Source organism: Zootermopsis nevadensis, unplaced genomic scaffold (genome assembly GCF_977971745.1).
Source record: "Zootermopsis nevadensis isolate Lab colony 2312 unplaced genomic scaffold, Znev_1.0 Znev_ptg000217l, whole genome shotgun sequence".
In the NCBI taxonomy this organism is placed as follows: Eukaryota; Metazoa; Arthropoda; class Insecta; order Blattodea; family Termopsidae; genus Zootermopsis; species Zootermopsis nevadensis.
The window spans coordinates 1-27,349 of NW_028259347.1; positions in this window are offsets into that span (position 1 = coordinate 1).

The following is a 27,349-nucleotide window of genomic DNA, read 5'->3' on the forward strand; positions in this document are numbered from 1 at the left end:
CAAACACTTGGACATACATTGACGTGACTCTGACATGAAGTTGACATATACGTTCCCTCAAAGTGACATAAGTTTTGGCTCTCAGATTCCAACAGATCGTTAGAAATTTTCCTTTTCAAAAATTAACTTTCGAATAATCTCGAAAAATTAAAATGTCTCACTCCTCCAAACCCTTGGACATACATTGACGTGACTCTGACATGAAGTTGACATATATGTTCCCTCAAAGTGACATAAGTGTTGTCACTCAGATTCCTACAGATCGGGATATATTTGCCTTTTCAAAAATTGACTTTGGAATAATATCGAAAAATTAAAATGTGTTTATCCTCTAAATCCTTGGACATACATTGACGTGACTCTGACATGAAGTTGACATATACGTTCCCTCAAAGTGACATAAGTTTTGTCTCTCAGATTCTTTCAGATCGGGAGATATTTGCCTTTTCAGAAATTGACTTTAGAATAATCTCGAAAAATTAAAATGCCTCTATCCTCCAAACCCTTGACCATACTTTGACGTGAATCTGACATAAAGTTGACATATACGTTTCCTCAAAGTGACATAAGTTTTGTCTCTCAGATACCTACAGATCGGGAGATATTTGCCTTTTCAAAAATTGACTTTCAAATAATCTCGAAAAATTTAAATATCTCTATCCTCCAAACCTTTGGACATACATTGACGTGACTCTGACATGAAGTTGACATATACGTTACCTCAAAGTGACATAAGTGTTGTCTCTCAGATTCCTTCAGATCGGGAGATATTTGAATTTTCAAAAATTGACTTTCGAATAATCTCGCAAAATTAAAATGCCTCTGTCCTCCAAATCCTTTTATATACATTGACGTGACTCTGACATGAAGTTGAAATATACGTTCCCTCAAAGTGACACAAGTTTTGTCTCTCAGATTCCTACAGATCGGGAGATATTAGCCTTTTGAAAAATTGACTTTCGAATAATTTCGATAAATTAAAATGTCTCTATCCTCCAAACCCTTCGACATACATAAACGTGACTCTGACATGAAGTTGACATATACGTTCCCTCAAAGTGACATAAGTTTTGTCTCTCAGATTCCTACAGATCGGTAGATATTTGCCTTTTCAAAAATTGACTTTCGAATAATCTCGAAAAATTTAAATGTCTCTATTCTCCAAACTCTTGGACATACATTGACGTGACTCTGACATGAAGTTGACGTATACGTTCCCTCAAAGTGACATAAGTTTTGTATCTCAGATTCCTACAGATCGGGAGATATTTGCCTTTTCAAAAATTGACTTTCGAATAATTTCGAAAAATTAAAATGTCTCACTACTCCAAACCCTTGGACATACATTGACGTGACTCTGACATGAAGTTGACATATACGTTCCCTCAAAGTGACATAAGTTTTGTCTCTCAGATTCCTACAGATCGGGAGATTTTTGCCTTTTCAAAAATTTACTTTCGAATAATCTCAAAAAATTAAAAAGTCTCTATACTCCAAACCCTTTTACATACATTGACGAGAATCTGACATGAAGTTGACATATACGTTCCCTCAAAGTGACATCAGGTTTGTTCTCAGATTCCTACAGATCGGGAGATATTTGCCTTTTCAAAAATTGACTTTCGAATAAACTCGAAAAATTAAAATACCTCTATCCTCCAAACTCTTGGACATACATTCACGTGCCTCTGACATGAAGTTGACATATACATTACCTCAAAGTGACATAAGTTTTGTCTCTCAGATTCCAACAGATCGGGAGATATTTGCCTTTTCAAAAATTGACTTTCGAATAATCTTGAAAAATTAAAATGTCTTTATCCTCCAAACTCTTGGACATACATTAACATGACTCTGACATGAACTTGACATATACGTTCCCTCAAAGTGACATAAGTTTTGTCTCTCAGATTGCTACAGATCAGGAGATATTTGCCTTTTCAAAAATTGACTTTCGAATAATCTCGAAAAATTAAAATGTCTCTATCCTCCAAACTCTTGGACATACATTGACATGACTCTGACATGAACTTGACATATACGTTCCCTCAAAGTGACATAAGTTTCGTCTCTCAGGTTCCTACAGATCGGGAGATATTTGCCTTTTCAAAAATTGACTTTCGAATAATCTCGAATAATTAAAATGTCTTTATCCTCCAAACCCTTGGACATACATTGACGTGACTCTGACATGAAGTTGACATATACGTTCCCTCAAAGTGACATAAGTGGTGTCTCTCAGATTCTTACAGATCGGGAGATATTTGCCTTTTCAAAAATTTACTTTCGAATAATCTCGAAAAATTAAAATGTCTCTATCCTCCAAACTCTTGGACATACATTGACGTGACACTGACATGAAGTTGACATATACGTTCCCTCAAAGTGACATAAGTTTTGTCTCTCAGATTCCTACAGATCGGGAGATATTTGCCTTTTAAAAAATTGACTTTCGAATAATCTCGAAAAATTAAAATATCTCTATCCTCCAAACCCTTGGACATACATTGACATGAATCTGACATGAAGTTGACATTTACGTTCCCTCAAAGTGACATAAGTGTTGTTACTCAGATTCCTACAGATCGGGATATATTTGCCTTTTCAAAAATTGACTCTGGAATAATATCGAAAAATTAAAATGTGTTTATCCTCTAAACCCTTGGACATACATTGACGTGACTCTGACATGAAGTTGACATATTCGTTCCCTCAAAGTGACATAAATTTTGTCTCTCAGATTCCTACAGATCGGGAGATATTTGCCGTTTCAGAAATTGACTTTCTATAATCTCGAAGAATTAAAATTTGTTTATCCTCCAAACCCTTTTACATACATTGACGTGACTCTGACATGAAGTTGACATATACGTACCCTCAAAGTGACATAAGTGTTGTCTCTCAGATTCCTACAGATCGGGATATATTTGCCTTTTCAAAAATTGACTTTGGAATAATCTCGAAAAATTAAAATGTGTTTATCCTCTAAACTCTAGGACATACTTTGACATGACTCTGACATGTAGTTGACATATACGTTCCCTCAAAGTAACATAAGTTTTGTCTCTCAGATTCCTACAGATCGGGAGATATTTGCCTTTTCAGAAATTGACTTTCAAATAATCTCGAAAAATTTAAATGCCTCTATCCTCCAAACCCTTGGACATACGTTGACGTGAATCTGACATGAAGTTGACATATACGTTCCCTCAAAGTGACATAAGTTTTGTCTCTCAGATTCCAACAGATCGGGAGATATTTGCCTTTTCAAAAATTGACTTTCAAATAATCTCGAAAAATTTAAATGCCTCTATCCTCCAAACCCTTGGACATACGTTGACGTGAATCTGACATGAAGTTGACATATACGTTCCCTCAAAGTGACATAAGTTTTGTCTCTCAGATTCCTACAGATCGGGAGATATTTGCCTTTTCAAAAATTGACTTTCTATAATCTCGAAAAATTAAAATGTGTTTATCCTCCAAACCCTTGGACATAAATTGACGTGACTCTGACATGAAGTTGACATATACGTTCCCTCAAAGTGACATAAGTTTTGTCTCTCAGATTTATACAGATCGGGAGTTATTTGCCTTTTGAAAAATTGACTTTCGAATAATCTCAAAAAATTAAAATGTCTCTATACTCCAAACCCTTTTACATACATTGACGTGAATCTGACAAGAAGTTGACATATACGTTCCCTCAAAGTGACATCAGGTTTGTTCTCAGATTCCTACAGATCGGGAGATATTTGCCTTTTCAAAAATTGACTTTCGAATAAACTCGAAAAATTAAAATATATCTATCCTCCAAACCCTTGGACATGCATTGACGTGCCTCTGACATGAAGTTGACATATACGTTACCTCAAAGTGACATAAGTTTTGTCTCTCAGATTCCAACAGATCGGGAGATATTTGCCTTTTCAAAAATTGACTTTGGAATAATCTCGAAAAATTAAAATGTGCTTATCCTCTAAACCCTTGGACATACTTTGACGTGAATCTGACATAAAGTTGACATATACGTTTCCTCAAAGTGACATAAGTTTTGTCTCTCAGATACCTACAGATCGGGAGATATTTGCCTTTTCAAAAATTGACTTTCAAATAATCTCGAAAAATTTAAATATCTCTATCCTCCAAACCTTTGGACATACATTGACGTGACTCTGACATGAAGTTGACATATACGTTACCTCAAAGTGACATAAGTGTTGTCTCTCAGATTCCTTCAGATCGGGAGATATTTGAATTTTCAAAAATTGACTTTCGAATAATCTCGCAAAATTAAAATGCCTCTGTCCTCCAAATCCTTTTATATACATTGACGTGACTCTGACATGAAGTTGAAATATACGTTCCCTCAAAGTGACACAAGTTTTGTCTCTCAGATTCCTACAGATCGGGAGATATTAGCCTTTTGAAAAATTGACTTTCGAATAATTTCGATAAATTAAAATGTCTCTATCCTCCAAACCCTTCGACATACATAAACGTGACTCTGACATGAAGTTGACATATACGTTCCCTCAAAGTGACATAAGTTTTGTCTCTCAGATTCCTACAGATCGGTAGATATTTGCCTTTTCAAAAATTGACTTTCGAATAATCTCGAAAAATTTAAATGTCTCTATTCTCCAAACTCTTGGACATACATTGACGTGACTCTGACATGAAGTTGACGTATACGTTCCCTCAAAGTGACATAAGTTTTGTATCTCAGATTCCTACAGATCGGGAGATATTTGCCTTTTCAAAAATTGACTTTCGAATAATTTCGAAAAATTAAAATGTCTCACTACTCCAAACCCTTGGACATACATTGACGTGACTCTGACATGAAGTTGACATATACGTTCACTCAAAGTGACATAAGTTTTGTCTCTCAGATTCCTACAGATCGGGAGATTTTTGCCTTTTCAAAAATTTACTTTCGAATAATCTCAAAAAATTAAAAAGTCTCTATACTCCAAACCCTTTTACATACATTGACGAGAATCTGACATGAAGTTGACATATACGTTCCCTCAAAGTGACATCAGGTTTGTTCTCAGATTCCTACAGATCGGGAGATATTTGCCTTTTCAAAAATTGACTTTCGAATAAACTCGAAAAATTAAAATACCTCTATCCTCCAAACTCTTGGACATACATTCACGTGCCTCTGACATGAAGTTGACATATACATTACCTCAAAGTGACATAAGTTTTGTCTCTCAGATTCCAACAGATCGGGAGATATTTGCCTTTTCAAAAATTGACTTTCGAATAATCTTGAAAAATTAAAATGTCTTTATCCTCCAAACTCTTGGACATACATTAACATGACTCTGACATGAACTTGACATATACGTTCCCTCAAAGTGACATAAGTTTTGTCTCTCAGATTGCTACAGATCAGGAGATATTTGCCTTTTCAAAAATTGACTTTCGAATAATCTCGAAAAATTAAAATGTCTCTATCCTCCAAACTCTTGGACATACATTGACATGACTCTGACATGAACTTGACATATACGTTCCCTCAAAGTGACATAAGTTTCGTCTCTCAGGTTCCTACAGATCGGGAGATATTTGCCTTTTCAAAAATTGACTTTCGAATAATCTCGAATAATTAAAATGTCTTTATCCTCCAAACCCTTGGACATACATTGACGTGACTCTGACATGAAGTTGACATATACGTTCCCTCAAAGTGACATAAGTGGTGTCTCTCAGATTCTTACAGATCGGGAGATATTTGCCTTTTCAAAAATTTACTTTCGAATAATCTCGAAAAATTAAAATGTCTCTATCCTCCAAACTCTTGGACATACATTGACGTGACACTGACATGAAGTTGACATATACGTTCCCTCAAAGTGACATAAGTTTTGTCTCTCAGATTCCTACAGATCGGGAGATATTTGCCTTTTAAAAAATTGACTTTCGAATAATCTCGAAAAATTAAAATATCTCTATCCTCCAAACCCTTGGACATACATTGACATGAATCTGACATGAAGTTGACATTTACGTTCCCTCAAAGTGACATAAGTGTTGTTACTCAGATTCCTACAGATCGGGATATATTTGCCTTTTCAAAAATTGACTCTGGAATAATATCGAAAAATTAAAATGTGTTTATCCTCTAAACCCTTGGACATACATTGACGTGACTCTGACATGAAGTTGACATATTCGTTCCCTCAAAGTTACATAAATTTTGTCTCTCAGATTCCTACAGATCGGGAGATATTTGCCGTTTCAGAAATTGACTTTCTATAATCTCGAAGAATTAAAATTTGTTTATCCTCCAAACCCTTTTACATACATTGACGTGACTCTGACATGAAGTTGACATATACGTACCCTCAAAGTGACATAAGTGTTGTCTCTCAGATTCCTACAGATCGGGATATATTTGCCTTTTCAAAAATTGACTTTGGAATAATCTCGAAAAATTAAAATGTGTTTATCCTCTAAACTCTAGGACATACTTTGACATGACTCTGACATGTAGTTGACATATACGTTCCCTCAAAGTAACATAAGTTTTGTCTCTCAGATTCCTACAGATCGGGAGATATTTGCCTTTTCAGAAATTGACTTTCAAATAATCTCGAAAAATTTAAATGCCTCTATCCTCCAAACCCTTGGACATACGTTGACGTGAATCTGACATGAAGTTGACATATACGTTCCCTCAAAGTGACATAAGTTTTGTCTCTCAGATTCCAACAGATCGGGAGATATTTGCCTTTTCAAAAATTGACTTTCAAATAATCTCGAAAAATTTAAATGCCTCTATCCTCCAAACCCTTGGACATACGTTGACGTGAATCTGACATGAAGTTGACATATACGTTCCCTCAAAGTGACATAAGTTTTGTCTCTCAGATTCCTACAGATCGGGAGATATTTGCCTTTTCAAAAATTGACTTTCTATAATCTCGAAAAATTAAAATGTGTTTATCCTCCAAACCCTTGGACATAAATTGACGTGACTCTGACATGAAGTTGACATATACGTTCCCTCAAAGTGACATAAGTTTTGTCTCTCAGATTTATACAGATCGGGAGTTATTTGCCTTTTGAAAAATTGACTTTCGAATAATCTCAAAAAATTAAAATGTCTCTATACTCCAAACCCTTTTACATACATTGACGTGAATCTGACAAGAAGTTGACATATACGTTCCCTCAAAGTGACATCAGGTTTGTTCTCAGATTCCTACAGATCGGGAGATATTTGCCTTTTCAAAAATTGACTTTCGAATAAACTCGAAAAATTAAAATATATCTATCCTCCAAACCCTTGGACATGCATTGACGTGCCTCTGACATGAAGTTGACATATACGTTACCTCAAAGTGACATAAGTTTTGTCTCTCAGATTCCAACAGATCGGGAGATATTTGCCTTTTCAAAAATTGACTTTGGAATAATCTCGAAAAATTAAAATGTGCTTATCCTCTAAACCCTTGGACATACATTGACATGACTCTGACATGAAGTTGACATATACGTTCCCTCAAAGTGACATAAGTTTTGTCTCTCAGATTCCTACAGATCGGGAGATATTTGCCTTTTCAGAAATTGACTTTCGAATAATCTCGAAAAATTAAAATATATCTATCCTCCAAACCCTTGGACATACATTGACGTGCCTCTGACATGAAGTTGACATATACGTTCCCTCAAAGTGACATAAGTTTTGTCTCTCAGATTCCTACAGATCGGGAGATATTTGCCTTTTCAGAAATTGACTTTCGAATAATCTCGCAAAATTAAAATGCCTCTGTCCTCCAAACACTTGGACACACATTGACGTGAATCTGACATGAAGTTGACATATACGTTCCCTCAAAGTGACATAAGCTTTGTCTTTCACATTCCTACTGATCGGGAGATATTTGCCTTTTAAAATTGACTTTCGAATAATCTCGAAAAATTTAAATGTCTCTATCCTCCAAACCATTGGACATACATTGACGTGACTCTGACATGAAGTTGACATATACGTTCCCTCAAAGTGACATAAGTTTTGTCTCTCAGATTCCTACAGATCGGGAGATATTTGAATTTTCAAAAATTGACTTTCGAATAATCACAAAAAATTAAAATGTCTCTATACTCCAAACCCTTTTACATACATTGACGTGAATCTGAGAAGAAGTTGACATATACGTTCCCTCAAAGTGACATCAGGTTTGTTCTCAGATTCCTACAGATCGGGAGATATTTGCCTTTTCAAAAATTGACTTTCGAATTATCTCGAAAAATTAAGATGTCTCTATCCTCCAAACTCTTGGACATACATTTACGTGAATCTGACATGAAGTTGACATATACGTTACCTCAAAGTGACATAAGTTTTGTCTCTCAGATTCCAACAGATCGGGAGATATTTGCCTTTCCTTAAATTGACTTTCGAATAATCTCGAAAAATCAAAATGTCTCTATCCTCCAAACTCTTGGACATACATTGACGTGAGTCTGACATGAAGTTGACATATACGTTCCCTCAAAGTGACATAAGTTTTGTCTCTCAGATACCTACAGATCGGAGATATTTGCCTTTTCAAAAATTGACTTTCGAATAATCTCGAAAAATTAAAATATGTTTATCCTCTAAACTCCTGGACATACATTGACATGACTCTGACATGTAGTTGACATATACGTTCCCTCAAAGTGACATAAGTTTTGTCTCTCAGATTCCTACAGATCGGGAGATATTTGCCTTTTCAAAAATTGACTTTCGAATAAACTCGAAAAATTAAAATATATCTATCCTCCAAACCCTTTGACATACATTGACGTGCCTCTGACATGAAGTTGACATATACGTTACCTCAAAGTGACATAAGTTTTGTCTCTCAGATTCCAACAGATCGGGAGATATTTGCTTTTTCAAAAATTGACTTTGGAATAATCTCGAAAAATTAAAATGTGTTTATCCTCTAAACCCTTGGACACACATTGACATGACTCTGACATGATGTTGACATATACGTTCCCTCAAAGTGACATAAGTTTTGTCTCTCAGATTCCTAAGATCGGGAGATATTTGCCTTTTAAATATTGACTTTCGAATAATCTATAAAAAATTAAATGTCTCTATCATCAAAACCCTTGGACATACATTGACGTGACTCTGACAGGAATTTGACATATACGTTCCCTCAAAGTGATATAAGTTTTGTCTCTCAGATACCTACAGATCGGAAGACATTTGCCTTTTAAAAATTGACTTTCGAATAATCTCGAAAAATTTCAATGTCTCTATCCTCCAAACCCTTGGATATACATTGACGTGACTCTGACAGGAAGTTGGCATATAAGTTCCATCAAAGTGATAGAAGTTTTGTCTCTCAGATTCCTACAGATCGGGAGATATTTGAATTTTCAAAAATTGACTTTCTATAATCTCGATAAATTAAAATGTGTTTATCCTCCAAACCCTTGGACATACATTGACGTGACTCTGACATGAAGGTGACATATACGTTCCCTCAAAGTGACATAAGTTTTGTTTCTCAGATTCTTACAGATCGTGAGATATTTGCCTTTTAAAAAATTGACTTTCGAATAATCTCGAAAAATTAAAATGTCTCTATCCTCCAAACCCTTGGACATACATTGACGTGAATCTGACATGAAGTTGACATACACGTTCCCTCAAAGTGACATAAGTTTTGTCTCTCAGATTCCTACAGATCGGGAGATATTTGCCTTTTCAAAAATTGACTTTCAAATAATCTCGAAAAATTTAAATATCTCTATCCTCCAAACCCTAGGACATACATTGACGTGTCTCTGACTTGAAGTTGACATATACGTTACCTCAAAGTGACATAAGTTTTGTCTCTCAGATTCCAACAGATCGGGAGATATTTGCCTTTTCAAAAATTGACTTTCGAATAATCTCGAAAAATTAAAATGTCTCTATCCTCCAAACTCTTGGACATACATTGACGTGACTCTGACATGAAGTTGACATATACGTTCTCTTAAAGTCACATAAGTTTTGTCTATCAGATTATACAGATCGGGAGATATTTGCCTTTTCAAAAATTGACTTTCGAATAATCTCGAAAAATTTAAATATCTCTATCCTCCAAACTCTTGGACATACATTGACGTGACTCTGACATGAAGGTGACATATACGTTCCCTCAAAGTGACATAAGTTTTGTCTCTCAGATTCCTACAGATCGGGAGATATTTGAATTTCCAAAAATTGACTTTCTATAATCTCGAAAAATTAAAATGTGTTTATCCTCCAAACCCTTGGACATACATTGACGTGACTCTGACATGAAGTTGACATATACGTTCCCTCAAAGTGACATAAGTTTTGTCTCTCAGATTCCTACAGATCGGGAGATATTTGAATTTTCAAAAATTGTCTTTCGAATAATCTCAAAAAATTAAAATATCTTTATACTCCAAACCCTTTTACATACATTGACGTGAATCTGAGAAGAAGTTGACATATACGTTCCCTCAAAGTGACATCAGGTTTGTTCTCAGATTCCTACAGATCGGGAGATATTTGCCTTTTCAAAAATTGACTTTCGAATAAACTCAAAAATTAATATATATCTATCCTCCAAACCCTTGGACATACATTGACGTGCCTCTGACATGAAGTTGACATATACGTTACCTCAAAGTGACATAAGTTTTGTCTCTCAGATTCCTACAGATCGGGAGATATTTGCCTTTTCAAAAATTGACTTTGGAATAATCTCGAAAAATTTAAATGTGTTTATCCTCTAAACCCTTGGACATACATTGACATGACTCTGACATGAAGTTGACATATACGTTCCCTCAAAGTGACATAAGTTTTGTCTCTCAGGTTCCTACAGATCGGGAGATATTTGCCTTTTCAGAAATTGACTTTCGAATAATCTCGAAAAATTTAAATGCCTCTATCCTCCAAACCCTTGGACATACATTGACGTGACTCTGACATGAAGTTTACATATACGTTCCCTCAAAGTGACATAAGTATTGTCTCTCAGATTAGTACAGATCGCGAGATATTTGCCTTTTCAAAAATTGACTTTCGAATAATCTCGCAAAATTAAAATGCCTCTGTCCTCCAAACACTTGGACACACATTGACGTGAATCTGACATGAAGTTGACATATACGTTCCCCCAAAGTAACATATTGTTTGTCTCTCAGTTTCCTACAGATCGGGAGATATTTGCCTTTTCAAAAATTGACTATCAAATAATCTCGAAAAATTAAAATATTTCTATCCTCCAACCCGTTGGACATACATTAACGTGACTCTGACATGAAGTTGACATATACGTTCCCTCAAAGTGACATAAGTTTTGTCTCTCAGATTCCTACAGATCGGGAGATATTTGCCTTTTCAAAAATTGACTTTCGAATAATCTCGAAAAATTAAAATGTCTCTATCCTCCAAACTCTTGGACATACATTGACGTGACTCTGACATGAAGTTGACATATACGTTCCCTCAAAGTTACATAAGTTTTGTCTCTCAGATTCCTACAGATCTGGAGATATTTGCCTTTTCAGAAATTGACTTTCGAATAATCTCGAAAAATTAAAATGTCTCTATCCTCGAAACCCTTGGACATACATTGACATGACTCTGACATGAAGTTGACATATACGTTACCTCAAAGTGACATAAGGTTTGTCTCTCAGATTCCTACAGATCGGGAGATATTTGCCTTTTCAAAAATTGACTTTCGAATAATCTCGAAAAATTAAAATCTCTCTATCCTCCAAACCCTTGGACATACATTGACGTGACACTGACATGAAGTTGACATATACGTTCCCTCAAAGTGACATAAGTTTCGTCTCTCAGGTTCCAACAGATCGGGAGATATTTGCCTTTTCAGAAATTGACTTTCGAATAATCTCGAAAAATTTAAATCTCTCTATCCTCCAAACCCTTGGACATACATTGACGTGACTCTGACATGAAGTTGACATATACGTTCCCTCAAAGTGACATAAGTTTCGTCTCTCAGGTTCCTACAGATCGGGAGATATTTGCCTTTTCAGAAATTGACTTTCGAATAATCCCGAAAAATTAAAATGCCTCTGTCCTTCAAACCCTTGGACATACATTGACGTGACTCTGACATGAAGTTGACATATACGTTCCCTCAAAGTAACATAAGTGTTGTCTCTCAGATTCATACAGATCGGGATATATTTGCCTTTTCAAAAATTGACTTTGGAATAATCTCGAAAAATTAAAATGTGTTTATCCTCTAAACTCCTGGACATACATTGACATGACTCTGACATGTAGTTGACATAAACGTTCCCTCAAAGTGACATAAGTTTTGTCTCTCAGATTCCTACAGATCGGGAGATATTTGCCTTTTCAGAAATTGACTTTCGAATAATCTCGTAAAATTAAAATGCCTCTATCCTCCAAACCCTTGGACATACGTTGACGTGAATCTGACATGAAGTTGACATATACGTTCCCTCAAAGTGACATAAGTTTTGTCTCTCAGATACCTACAGATCGGAGATATTTGCCTTTTCAAAAATTGACTTTCGAATAATCTCGAAAAATTAAAATGTGTTTATCCTCTAAACTCCTGGACATACATTGACATGACTCTGACATGTAGTTGACATATACGTTCCCTCAAATTGACATAAGTTTTGTCTCTCAGATTCCTACAGATCGGGAGATATTTGCCTTTTCAAAAATTGACTTTCGAATAAACTCGAAAAATTAAAATATATCTATCCTCCAAACCCTTTGACATACATTGACGTGCCTCTGACATGAAGTTGACATATACGTTACCTCAAAGTGACATAAGTTTTGTCTCTCAGATTCCAACAGATCGGGAGATATTTGCTTTTTCAAAAATTGACTTTGGAATAATCTCGAAAAATTAAAATGTGTTTATCCTCTAAACCCTTGGACATACATTGGCATGACTCTGACATGAAGTTGACATATACGTTCCCTCAAAGTGACATAAGTTTTGTCTCTCAGATTCCTACAGATCGGAAGATATTTGCCTTTTCAAAAATTGACTTTCGAATAATCTCGAAAAATTAAAATATATCTATCCTCCAAACCCTTTGACATACACTGACGTGCCTCTGACATGAAGTTGACATATACGTTACCTCAAAGTGACATAAGTTTTGTCTCTCAGATTCCTACAGATCGGGAGATATTTGCCTTTTCAGAAATTGACTTTCGAATAATCTCGCAAAATTAAAATGCCTCTGTCCTCCAAACACTTGGACACACATTGACGTGAATCTGACATGAAGTTGACATATACGTTCCCTCAATGTGACATAAGCTTTGTCTTTCAGATTCCTACTGATCGGGAGATATTTGCCTTTTAAAAATTGACTTTCGAATAATCTCGAAAAATTTAAATGTCTCTATCCTCCAAACCCTTGGACATACATTGACGTGACTCTGACATGAAGTTGACATATACGTTCCCTCAAAGTGACATAAGTTTTGTCTCTCAGATTCCTACAGATCGGGAGATATTTGATTTTTCAAAAATTGACTTTCGAATAATCTCAAAAAATTAAAATATCTCTATACTCCAAACCCTATTTACATACATTGACGTGAATCTGAGAAGAAGTTGACATATACGTTCCCTCAAAGTGACATCAGGTTTGTTCTCAGATTCCTACAGATCGGGAGATATTTGCCTTTTCAAAAATTGACTTTCGAATAATCTCGAAAAATTAAAATGCCTCTATCCTCCAAACCCTTGGACATACATTGACGTGACTCTGACATGAAGTTTACTTATACAGTCCCTCAAAGTGACATAAGTTTTGTCTCTCACATTCCTACAGATCGGGAGATATTTGCCTTTTCAAAAATTGACTCTCGAATAATCTCGAAAAATTAAAATATCTCTATCCTCCAAACCTTTGGACATACATTTACGTGACTCTGACATGAAGTTGACATATACGTTCCCTCAAAGTTACATAAGTGTTGTCTTTCAGATTCATACAGATCGGGAGATATTTGCCTTTTAAAAAATTGACTTTCGAATAATCTCGAAAAATTAAAATGTATCTATCCTCGAAACCCTTGGACATACATTGACAAGACTCTGACATGAAGTTGACATATACGTTACCTCAAAGTGACATAAGGTTTGTCTCTCAGATTCCTACAGATCGGGAGATATTTGCCTTTTCAAAAATTGACTTTCGAGTAATCTCGAAAAATTAAAATCTCTCTATCCTCCAAACCCTTGGACATACATTGACGTGACTCTGACATGAAGTTGACATATACGTTCCCTCAATGTGACATAAGTTTCGTCTCTCAGGTTCCTACAGATCGGGAGATATTTGCCTTTTCAGAAATTGACTTTCGAATAATCTCGAAAAATTAAAATCTCTCTATCCTCCAAACCCTTGGACATACATTGACGTGACTCTGACATGAAGTTGACATATACGTTCCCTCAAAGTGACATAAGTTTTGACTCTCAGATTCCTACAGATCGGGAGATATTTGCCTTTTCAAAAATTGACTTTCGAATAATCTCGAAAAATTAAAATGCCTCTGTCCTTCAAACCCTTGGACATACATTGACGTGACTCTGACATGAAGTTGACATGTACGTTACCTCAAAGTGACATAAGTTTTGTCTCTCAGATTCCAACAGATCGGGAGATATTTGCCTTTTCAAAAATTGACTTTCGAATAATCTCGAAAAATTAAAATGTCTCTATCCTCCAAACTCTTGGACATACATTGACGTGACTCTGACATGAAGTTGACATATACGTTCCCTCAAAGTGACATAAGTTTCGTCTCTCAGGTTCCTACAGATCGGGAGATATTTGCCTTTTCAGAAATTGACTTTCGAATAATCCCGAAAAATTAAAATGCCTCTGTCCTTCAAACCCTTGGACATACATTGACGTGACTCTGACATGAAGTTGACATATACGTTCCCTCAAAGTAACATAAGTGTTGTCTCTCAGATTCATACAGATCGGGATATATTTGCCTTTTCAAAAATTGACTTTGGAATAATCTCGAAAAATTAAAATGTGTTTATCCTCTAAACTCCTGGACATACATTGACATGACTCTGACATGTAGTTGACATAAACGTTCCCTCAAAGTGACATAAGTTTTGTCTCTCAGATTCCTACAGATCGGGAGATATTTGCCTTTTCAGAAATTGACTTTCGAATAATCTCGTAAAATTAAAATGCCTCTATCCTCCAAACCCTTGGACATACGTTGACGTGAATCTGACATGAAGTTGACATATACGTTCCCTCAAAGTGACATAAGTTTTGTCTCTCAGATACCTACAGATCGGAGATATTTGCCTTTTCAAAAATTGACTTTCGAATAATCTCGAAAAATTAAAATGTGTTTATCCTCTAAACTCCTGGACATACATTGACATGACTCTGACATGTAGTTGACATATACGTTCCCTCAAATTGACATAAGTTTTGTCTCTCAGATTCCTACAGATCGGGAGATATTTGCCTTTTCAAAAATTGACTTTCGAATAAACTCGAAAAATTAAAATATATCTATCCTCCAAACCCTTTGACATACATTGACGTGCCTCTGACATGAAGTTGACATATACGTTACCTCAAAGTGACATAAGTTTTGTCTCTCAGATTCCAACAGATCGGGAGATATTTGCTTTTTCAAAAATTGACTTTGGAATAATCTCGAAAAATTAAAATGTGTTTATCCTCTAAACCCTTGGACATACATTGGCATGACTCTGACATGAAGTTGACATATACGTTCCCTCAAAGTGACATAAGTTTTGTCTCTCAGATTCCTACAGATCGGAAGATATTTGCCTTTTCAAAAATTGACTTTCGAATAATCTCGAAAAATTAAAATATATCTATCCTCCAAACCCTTTGACATACACTGACGTGCCTCTGACATGAAGTTGACATATACGTTACCTCAAAGTGACATAAGTTTTGTCTCTCAGATTCCTACAGATCGGGAGATATTTGCCTTTTCAGAAATTGACTTTCGAATAATCTCGCAAAATTAAAATGCCTCTGTCCTCCAAACACTTGGACACACATTGACGTGAATCTGACATGAAGTTGACATATACGTTCCCTCAATGTGACATAAGCTTTGTCTTTCAGATTCCTACTGATCGGGAGATATTTGCCTTTTAAAAATTGACTTTCGAATAATCTCGAAAAATTTAAATGTCTCTATCCTCCAAACCCTTGGACATACATTGACGTGACTCTGACATGAAGTTGACATATACGTTCCCTCAAAGTGACATAAGTTTTGTCTCTCAGATTCCTACAGATCGGGAGATATTTGATTTTTCAAAAATTGACTTTCGAATAATCTCAAAAAATTAAAATATCTCTATACTCCAAACCCTATTTACATACATTGACGTGAATCTGAGAAGAAGTTGACATATACGTTCCCTCAAAGTGACATCAGGTTTGTTCTCAGATTCCTACAGATCGGGAGATATTTGCCTTTTCAAAAATTGACTTTCGAATAATCTCGAAAAATTAAAATGCCTCTATCCTCCAAACCCTTGGACATACATTGACGTGACTCTGACATGAAGTTTACTTATACAGTCCCTCAAAGTGACATAAGTTTTGTCTCTCACATTCCTACAGATCGGGAGATATTTGCCTTTTCAAAAATTGACTCTCGAATAATCTCGAAAAATTAAAATATCTCTATCCTCCAAACCTTTGGACATACATTTACGTGACTCTGACATGAAGTTGACATATACGTTCCCTCAAAGTTACATAAGTGTTGTCTTTCAGATTCATACAGATCGGGAGATATTTGCCTTTTAAAAAATTGACTTTCGAATAATCTCGAAAAATTAAAATGTATCTATCCTCGAAACCCTTGGACATACATTGACAAGACTCTGACATGAAGTTGACATATACGTTACCTCAAAGTGACATAAGGTTTGTCTCTCAGATTCCTACAGATCGGGAGATATTTGCCTTTTCAAAAATTGACTTTCGAGTAATCTCGAAAAATTAAAATCTCTCTATCCTCCAAACCCTTGGACATACATTGACGTGACTCTGACATGAAGTTGACATATACGTTCCCTCAATGTGACATAAGTTTCGTCTCTCAGGTTCCTACAGATCGGGAGATATTTGCCTTTTCAGAAATTGACTTTCGAATAATCTCGAAAAATTAAAATCTCTCTATCCTCCAAACCCTTGGACATACATTGACGTGACTCTGACATGAAGTTGACATATACGTTCCCTCAAAGTGACATAAGTTTTGACTCTCAGATTCCTACAGATCGGGAGATATTTGCCTTTTCAAAAATTGACTTTCGAATAATCTCGAAAAATTAAAATGCCTCTGTCCTTCAAACCCTTGGACATACATTGACGTGACTCTGACATGAAGTTGACATGTACGTTACCTCAAAGTGACATAAGTTTTGTCTCTCAGATTCCAACAGATCGGGAGATATTTGCCTTTTCAAAAATTGACTTTCGAATAATCTCGAAAAATTAAAATGTCTCTATCCTCCAAACTCTTGGACATACATTGACGTGACTCTGACATGAAGTTGACATATACGTTCCCTCAAAGTGATATAAGTGTTGTCTCTCAGATTCCTACAGATCGGGATATATTTGCCTTTTCAAAAATTGACTTTGGAATAATCTCGAAAAATTAAAATGTGTTTATCCTCTAAACTCCTGGACATACATTGACATGACTCTGACATGTAGTTGACATACACGTTCCCTCAAAGTGACATAAGTTTTGTCTCTCAGATTCCTACAGATCGGGAGATATTTGCCTTTTCAGAAATTGACTTTCGAATAATCTCGTAAAATTAAAATGCCTCTATCCTCCAAACCCTTGGACATACGTTGACGTGAATCTGACATGAAGTTGATATATACGTTCCCTCAAAGTGACATAAGTTTTGTCTCTCAGATACCTACAGATCGGGAGATATTTGCCTTTTCAAAAATTGACTTTCGAATAATCTCGAAAAATTAAGATGTCTCTATCCTCCAAACTCTTGGACATACATTTACAAGAATCTGACATGAAGTTGACATATACGTTACCTCAAAGTGACATAAGTTTTGTCTCTCAGATTCCAACAGATCGGGAGATATTTGCCTTTTCATAAATTGACTTTCGAATAATCTCGAAAAATTAAAATGTCTCTATCCTCCAAACTCTTGGTCATACATTGACGTGAGTCTGACATGAAGTTGACATATACGTTACCTCAAAGTGACATAAGTTTTGTCTCTCAGATTCCAACAGATCGGGAGATATTTGCCTTTTCAAAAATTGACTTTCGAATAATCTCGAAAAATTAAAATGTCTCTATCCTCGAAACCGTTGGACATACATTGACGTGACTCTGACATGACTATGACATATACGTTCCCTCAAAGTGACATAAGTTTTGTCTCTCAGATTCCTACAGATCGGGAGATATTTGCCTTTTCAAAAATTGACTTTCTATAATCTCGAAAAATTAAAATGTGTTTATCCTCCAAACCCTTGGACATACATTGACGTGACTCTGACATGAAGTTGACATATACGTTCCCTCAAAGTGACATCAGGTTTGTTCTCAGATTCCTACAGATCGGAAGATATTTGCCTTTTCAAAAATTGACTTTCGAATAAACTCGAAAAATTAAAATATATCTATCCTCCAAACCCTTGGACATACATTGACGTGCCTCTGACATGAAGTTGACATATACGTTACCTCAAAGTGACATAAGTTTTGTCTCTCAGATTCCAACAGATCGGGAGATATTTGCCTTTTCAAAAATTGACTTTGGAATAATCTTGAAAAATTAAAATGTGTTTATCCTCTAAACCCTTGGACATACATTGACGTGACTCTGACATGAAGTTGACATATACGTTCCCTCAAAGTGACATAAGTTTTGTCTCTCAGATTCCTACAGATCGGGAGATATTTGCCTTTTCAGAAATTGGCTTTCGAATAATCTCGAAAAATTAAAATGCCTGTATCCTCCAAACCCTTGGACATACATTGACGTGACTCTGACATGAAGTTTACATATACGTTCCCTCAAAGTGACATAAGTATTGTCCCTCAGATTCCTACAGATCGGGAGATATTTGCCTTTTCAAAAATTGACTTTCGAATAATCTCGCAAAATTAAAATGCCTCTGTCCTCCAAACACTTGGACACACATTGACGTGAATCTGACATGAAGTTGACATATACGTTACCACAAAGTAACATATTGTTTGTCTCTCAGTTTCCTACAGATCGGGAGATATTTGCCTTTTCAAAAATTGACTATCAAATAATCTCGAAAAATTAAAATATGTCTATCCTCCAACCCCTTGGACATACATTGACGTGACTCTGACATGAAGTTGACATATACGTTCCCTCAAAGTGACATAAGTTTTGTCTCTCAGATTCCTACGGATCGGGAGATATTTGCCTTTTCAAAAATTGACTTTCGAATAATCTCGAAAAATTAAAATATCTCTATCCTCCAAACCTTTGGACATACATTTACCTGACTTTGACATGAAGTTGACATATACGTTCCCTCAAAGTGACATAAGTGTTGTCTCTCAGATTCCTACAGATCGGGAGATATTTGCCTTTTCAAAAATTGACTTTCGAATAATCTCGCAAAATTAAAATGCCTCTGTCCTCCAAACCCTTGGACATACATTGACGTGACTGTGACATGAAGTTGACATATACGTTCCCTCAAATTGGCATAAGTTTTGTCTCTCAGATTCCTATAGATCGGGAGATATTTGCCTTTTAAAAAATTGACTTTCGAATAATTTCGAAAAATTAAAATGTCTCTATCCTCCAAACCCTTGGACATACATTGACGTGACTCTGACATGACGTTGACATATACGTTCCCTCAAAGTGACATAAGTTTCGTCTCTCAGGTTCCTACAGATCGGGAGATATTTGCCTTTTCAGAAATTAACTTTCGAATAATCTCGAAAAATTAAAATGTCTCTATCCTCGAAACCCTTGGACATACATTGCAATGACTCTGACATGAAGTTGACATATACGTTACCTCAAAGTGACATAAGGTTTGTCTCTCAGATTCCTACAGATCGGGAGATATTTGCCTTTTCAAAAATTGACTTTCGAATAATCTCAAAAAATTAAAATGTCTCTATCCTTCAAACCCTTCGACATACATTGACGTGACTCTGACATGAAGTTGACATATACGTTCCCTCAAAGTGACATAAGTTTCGTCTCTCAGGTTCCTACAGATCGGGAGATATTTGCCTTTTCAGAAATTGACTTTCGAATAATCTCGAAAAATTAATATCTCTCTATCCTCCAAACCCTTGGACATACATTGACGTGACTCTGACATGAAGTTGACATATACGTTCCCTCAAAGTGACATAAGTGGTGTCTCTCAGATTCCTGCAGATCGGGAAATATTTGCATTTTCAAAAATTGACTTTCGAATAATCTCGAAAAATTTAAATGCCTCTGTCCTTCAAACCCTTGGACATACATTGACGTGACTCTTACATGAAGTTGACATGTACGTTACCTCAAAGTGACATAAGTTTTGTCTCTCAGATTCCAACAGATCGGGAGATATTTGCCTTTTCAAAAATTGACTTTCGAATAATCTCGAAAAATTAAAATGTCTCTATCCTCCAAACTCTTGGACATACATTGACGTGAGTCTGACATGAAGTTGACATATACGTTCCCTCAAAGTGACATAAGTTTTGTATCTCAGATTCCTACAGATCGGGAGATATTTGCCTTTTCAAAAATTGACTTTCTATAATCTCGAAAAATTAAAATGTGTTTATCCTCCAAACCCTTGGACATACATTGACGTGACTCTGACATGAAGTTGACATATACGTTCCCTCAAAGTGACATAAGTTTTGTCTCTCAGATTCCTACAGATCGGGAGATATTTGCCTTTTAAAAAATTGACTTTCGAATAATCTCAAAAAATTAAAATGTCTCTATACTCCAAACCCTTTTACATACATTGACGTGAATCTGACATGAAGTTGACATATACGTTCCCTCAAAGTGACATAAGTTTCGTCTCTCAGGTTCCTACAGATCGGGAGATATTTGCCTTTTCAAAAATTGACTTTCGAATAAACTCGAAAAATTAAAATATATCTATCCTCCAAACCCTTGGACATACATTGACGTTCCTCTGACATGAAGTTGACATATACGTTACCTCAAAGTGACATAAGTTTTGTCTCTCAGATTCCAACAGATCGGGAGATATTTGCCTTTTCATAAATTGACTTTCGAATAATCTCGAAAAATTAAAATGCCACTATCCTCCAAACCCTTGGACATACATTGACGTGACTCTGACATGAAGTTTACATATACGTTCCCTCAAAGTAACATAAGTATTGTTTTTAAGATTATTAGAGATCGGGAGATATTTGCCTTTTCAAAAATTGACTTTCGAATAATCTCGCAAAATTAAAATGCAACTATCCTCCAAACCCTTCGACATACATTGACGTGACTCTGACATGAAGTTGACATATACGTTCCCTCAAAGTGACATAAGTTTTGTCTCTCAGATTCCTACAGATCGGGAGATATTTGCCTTTTCAAAAATTGACTTTCGAATAATCTCGAAAAATTAAAATATCTCTATCCTCCAAACCTTTGGACATACATTTACGTGACTCTGACATGAAGTTGACATATACGTTCCCTCAAAGTGACATAAGTGTTGTCTCTCAGATTACTACAGATCGGGAGATATTTGCCTTTTCAAAAATTGACTTTCGAATAATTTCGAAAAATTAAAATGTCTCTGTCCTCCAAACCCTTGGACATACATTGACGTGACTGTGACATGAAGTTGACATATACGTTCCCTCAAATTGGCATAAGTTTTGTCTCTCAGATACCTACAGATCGGGAGATATTTGCCTTTTAAAAAATTGACTTTCGAATAATTTCGAAAAATTTAAATGTCTCTATCCTGCAAACCCTTGGACATACATTGACGTGACTCTGACATGACGTTCACATATACGTTACCTCAAAGTGACATAAGTTTTGTCTCTCAGATTCCTACAGATCGGGAGATATTTGCCTTTTCAGAAATTGACTTTCGAATAATCTCGAAAAATTTAAATGTCTCTATCCTCGAAACCCTTGGACATACATTGACATGACTCTGACATGAAGTTAACATATGCGTTACCTCAAAGTGACATAAGGTTTGTCTCTCAGATTCCTACAGATCGGAAGATATTTGCCTTTTCAAAAATTGACTTTCGAATAATCTCGAAAAGATAAAATGTGTTTATCCTCCAAACCCTTCGACATACATTGACGTGACTCTGACATGAAGTTGACATATACGTTCCCTCAAAGTGACATACTTTAAGTCTCTAAGGTTCCTACAGATCGGGAGATATTTGCCCTTTCAGAAATTGACTTTCGAATAATCGCGAAAAATTCAAATCTCTCTATCCTCCAAACCCTTGGACATACATTGACGTGACTCTGACATGAAGTTGACATATACGTTCCCTCAAAGTGACATAAGTGGTGTCTCTCAGATTCCGACAGATCGGGTGATATTTAAATTTTCAATAATTGACTTTCGAATAATCTCGAAAAATTAAAATGTCTCACTCCTCCAAACTCTTGGACATACATTGACGTGACTTTGACATGAAGTTGACATATACGTTCCCTCAAAGTGACATAAGTTTTGTCTCTCAGATTCCTACAGATCGGGAGATATTTGCCTTTTCATAAATTGACTTTCGAATAATCTCGAAAAATTAAAATGTCTCTATCCTCCAAACCCTTGGAGATACATTGACGTGACTCTGACATGAAGTTTACATATACGTTCCCTCAAAGTGACATAAGTGTAGTCTCTCAGATTCCTACAGATCGGGAGATATTTGCCTTTTCAAAAATTGACTTTCGAAAAATCTTGCAAAATTTAAATGCCTCTGTCCTCCAAACACTTGGACACACATTGACGTGAATCTGACATGAAGTTGACATATACGTTCCCCCAAAGTAACATATTGTTTGTCTCTCAGTTTCCTAGAAATCGGGAGATATTTGCCTTTTCAAAAATTGACTATCAAATAATCTCGAAAAATTAAAATATCTCTATCCTCCAACCCCTTGGACATACATTGACGTGACTCTGACATGTAGTTGACATATACGTTCCCTCAAAGTAACATAAATTTTGTCTCTCAGATTCCTACAGATCGGGCGATATTTGCCTTTTCATAAATTGACTTTCGAATAATCTCGAAAAATTAAAATGTATCTATCCTCCAAACTCTTGGACATACATTGACGTGACTCTGACATGAAGTTGACATATACGTTCCCTCAAAGTGACATAAGTGTTGTCTCTCAGATTCCTTCAGATCGGGAGATATTTGAATTTTCAAAAATTGACTTTCGAATAATCTCGAAAAATTAAAATATCTCTATCCTCCAAACCTTTGGACATACATTGACGTGACTCTGTCATGAAGTTGACATATACGTTCCCTCAGAGTGACATAAGTGTTGTCTCTCAGATTCCTTCAGATCGGGAGTTATTTGAATTTTCAAAAATTGACTTTCGAATAATCTCGAAAAATTTAAATGCCTCTGTCCTCCAAACCCTTGGACATACTTTGACGTGGCTCTGACATGAAGTTGACACATACGTTCCCTCAAAGTGACATAAGTTTTGTATCTCAGATTCCTACAGATCGGGAGATATTTGCCTTTTCAAAAATTGACTTTCGAATAAACTCGAAAAATTAAAATATATCTATCCTCCAAACCCTTTGACATACATTGACGTGCCTCTGACATGAATTTGACATATACGTTCCCTCAAAGTGACATAAGTTTTGTCTCTCAGATTCCTACAGATCGGGAGATATTTGCCTTTTCAAAAATTGACTTTCTATAATCTCGAAAAATTAAAATGTGTTTATCCTCCAAACCCTTGGACATACATTGACGTGACTCTGACATGAAGTTGACATATACGTTCCCTCAAAGTGACATAAGTTTTGTCTCTCAGATTCCTACAGATCGGGAGATATTTGCCTTTTAAGAAATTGACTTTCGAATAATCTCAAAAAATTAAAATGTCTCTATACTCCAAACCCTTTTACATACATTGACGTGAATCTGACAAGAAGTTGACATATACGTTCCCTCAAAGTAACATCATGTTTGTTCTCAGATTCCTACAGATCGGGAGATATTTGCCTTTTCAAAAATTGACTTTCGAATAAACTCGAAAAATTAAAATATATCTATCCTCCAAACCCTTGGACATACATTGACGTGCCTCTGACATGAAGTTGACATATACGTTACCTCAAAGTGACATAAGTTTTGTCTCTCATATTCCAACAGATCGGGAGATATTTGCCTTTTCATAAATTGACTTTCGAATAATCTCGAAAAATTAAAATGCCACTATCCTCCAAACCCTTGGACATACATTGACGTGACTCTGACATGAAGTTTACATATACGTTCCCTCAAAGTAACATAAGTATTGTTTCTCAGATTATTAGAGATCGGGAGATATTTGCCTTTTCAAAAATTGACTTTCGAATAATCTCGCAAAATTAAAATGCCTCTGTCCTCCAAACACTTGGACACACATTGACGTGCATCTGACATGAAGTTGACATATACGTTCCCCCTAAGTAACATATTGTTTGTCTCTCAGTTTCCTACAGATCGGGAGATATTTGCCTTTTCAAAAATTGACTTTCGAATAATCTCGAAAAATTAAAATGTCTCTATCATCCAAACTCTTGGACATACATTGACGTGACTCTGACATGAAGTTGACATATACGTTACCTCAAAGTGACATAAGTTTTGTCTCTCAGATTCCAACAGATCGGGAGATATTTGCCTTTTCAAAAATTGACTTTCGAATAATCTCGAAAAATTAAAATATCTCTATCCTCCAAACCTTTGGACATACATTTACGTGACTCTGACATGAAGTTGACATATACGTTCCCTCAAAGTGACATAAGTGTTGTCTCTCAGATTACTACAGATCGGGAGATATTTGCCTTTTCAAAAATTGACTTTCGAATAATTTCGAAAAATTAAAATGTCTCTGTCCTCCAAACCCTTGGACATACATTGACGTGACTGTGACATGAAGTTGACATATACGTTCCCTCAAATTGGCATAAGTTTTGTCTCTCAGATTCCTACAGATCGGGAGATATTTGCCTTTTAAAAAATTGACTTTCGAATAATTTCGAAAAATTTAAATGTCTCTATCCTGCAAACCCTTGGACATACATTGACGTGACTCTGACATGAAGTTCACATATACGTTACCTCAAAGTGACATAAGTTTTGTCTCTCAGATTCCTACAGATCGGGAGATATTTGCCTTTTCAGAAATTGACTTTCGAATAATCTCGAAAAATTTAAATGTCTCTATCCTCGAAACCCTTGGACATACATTGACATGACTCTGACATGAAGTTAACATATACGTTACCTCAAAGTGACATAAGGTTTGTCTCTCAGATTCCTACAGATCGGAAGATATTTGCCTTTTCAAAAATTGACTTTCGAATAATCTCGAAAAATTAAAATCTCTCTATCCTCCAAACCCTTGGACATACATTGACGTGACTCTGACATGAAGTTGACATATACGTTCCCTCAAAGTGACATACGTTTCGTCTCTCAGGTTCCTACAGATCGGGAGATATTTGCCCTTTCAGAAATTGACTTTCGAATAATCGCGAAAAATTCAAATCTCTCTATCCTCCAAACCCTTGGACATACATTGACGTGACTCTGACATGAAGTTGACATATACGTTCCCTCAAAGTGACATAAGTGGTGTCTCTCAGATTCCAACAGATCGGGTGATATTTAAATTTTCAATAATTGACTTTCGAATAATCTCGAAAAATTTAAATGTCTCACTCCTCCAAACTCTTGGACATACATTGACGTGACTTTGACATGAAGTTGACATATACGTTCCCTCAAAGTGACATAAGTTTTGTCTCTCAGATTCCTACAGATCGGGAGATATTTGCCTTTTCATAAATTGACTTTCGAATAATCTCGAAAAATTAAAATGTCTCTATCCTCCAAACCCTTGGACATACATTGACGTGACTCTGACATGAAGTTTACATATACGTTCCCTCAAAGTGACATAAGTGTAGTCTCTCAGATTCCTACAGATCGGGAGATATTTGCCTTTTCAAAAATTGACTTTCGAAAAATCTTGCAAAATTAAAATGCCTCTGTCCTTAAAACACTTGGACACACATTGACGTGAATCTGACATGAAGTTGACATATACGTTCCCCCAAAGTAACATATTGTTTGTCTCTCAGTTTCCTAGAAATCGGGAGATATTTGCCTTTTCAAAAATTGACTATCAAATAATCTCGAAAAATTAAAATATCTCTATCCTCCAACCCCTTGGACATACATTGACGTGACTCTGACATGTAGTTGACATATACGTTCCCTCAAAGTAACATAAATTTTGTCTCTCAGATTCCTACAGATCGGGCGATATTTGCCTTTTCATAAATTGACTTTCGAATAATCTCGAAAAATTAAAATGTCTCTATCCTCCAAACACTTGGACATACATTGACGTGACTCTGACATGAAGTTGACATATACGTTCCCTCAAAGTGACATAAGTGTTGTCTCTCAGATTCCTTCAGATCGGGAGATATTTGAATTTTCAAAAATTGACTTTCGAATAATCTCGAAAAATTAAAATATCTCTATCCTCCAAACCTTTGGACATACATTGACGTGACTCTGTCATGAAGTTGACATATACGTTCCCTCAGAGTGACATAAGTGTTGTCTCTCAGATTCCTTCAGATCGGGAGTTATTTGAATTTTCAAAAATTGACTTTCGAATAATCTCGAAAAATTTAAATGCCTCTGTCCTCCAAACCCTTGGACATACTTTGACGTGGCTCTGACATGAAGTTGACACATACATTCCCTCAAAGTGACATAAGTTTTGTATCTCAGATTCCTACAGATCGGGAAATATTTGCCTTTTCAAAAATTGACTTTCGAATAAACTCGAAAAATTAAAATATATCTATCCTCCAAACCCTTTGACATACATTGACGTGCCTCTGACATGAAGTTGACATATACGTTACCTCAAAGTGACATAAGTTTTGTCTCACAGATACCAACAGATCGGGAGATATTTGCCTTTTCAAAAATTGACTTTGGAATAATCTCGAAAAATTAAAAT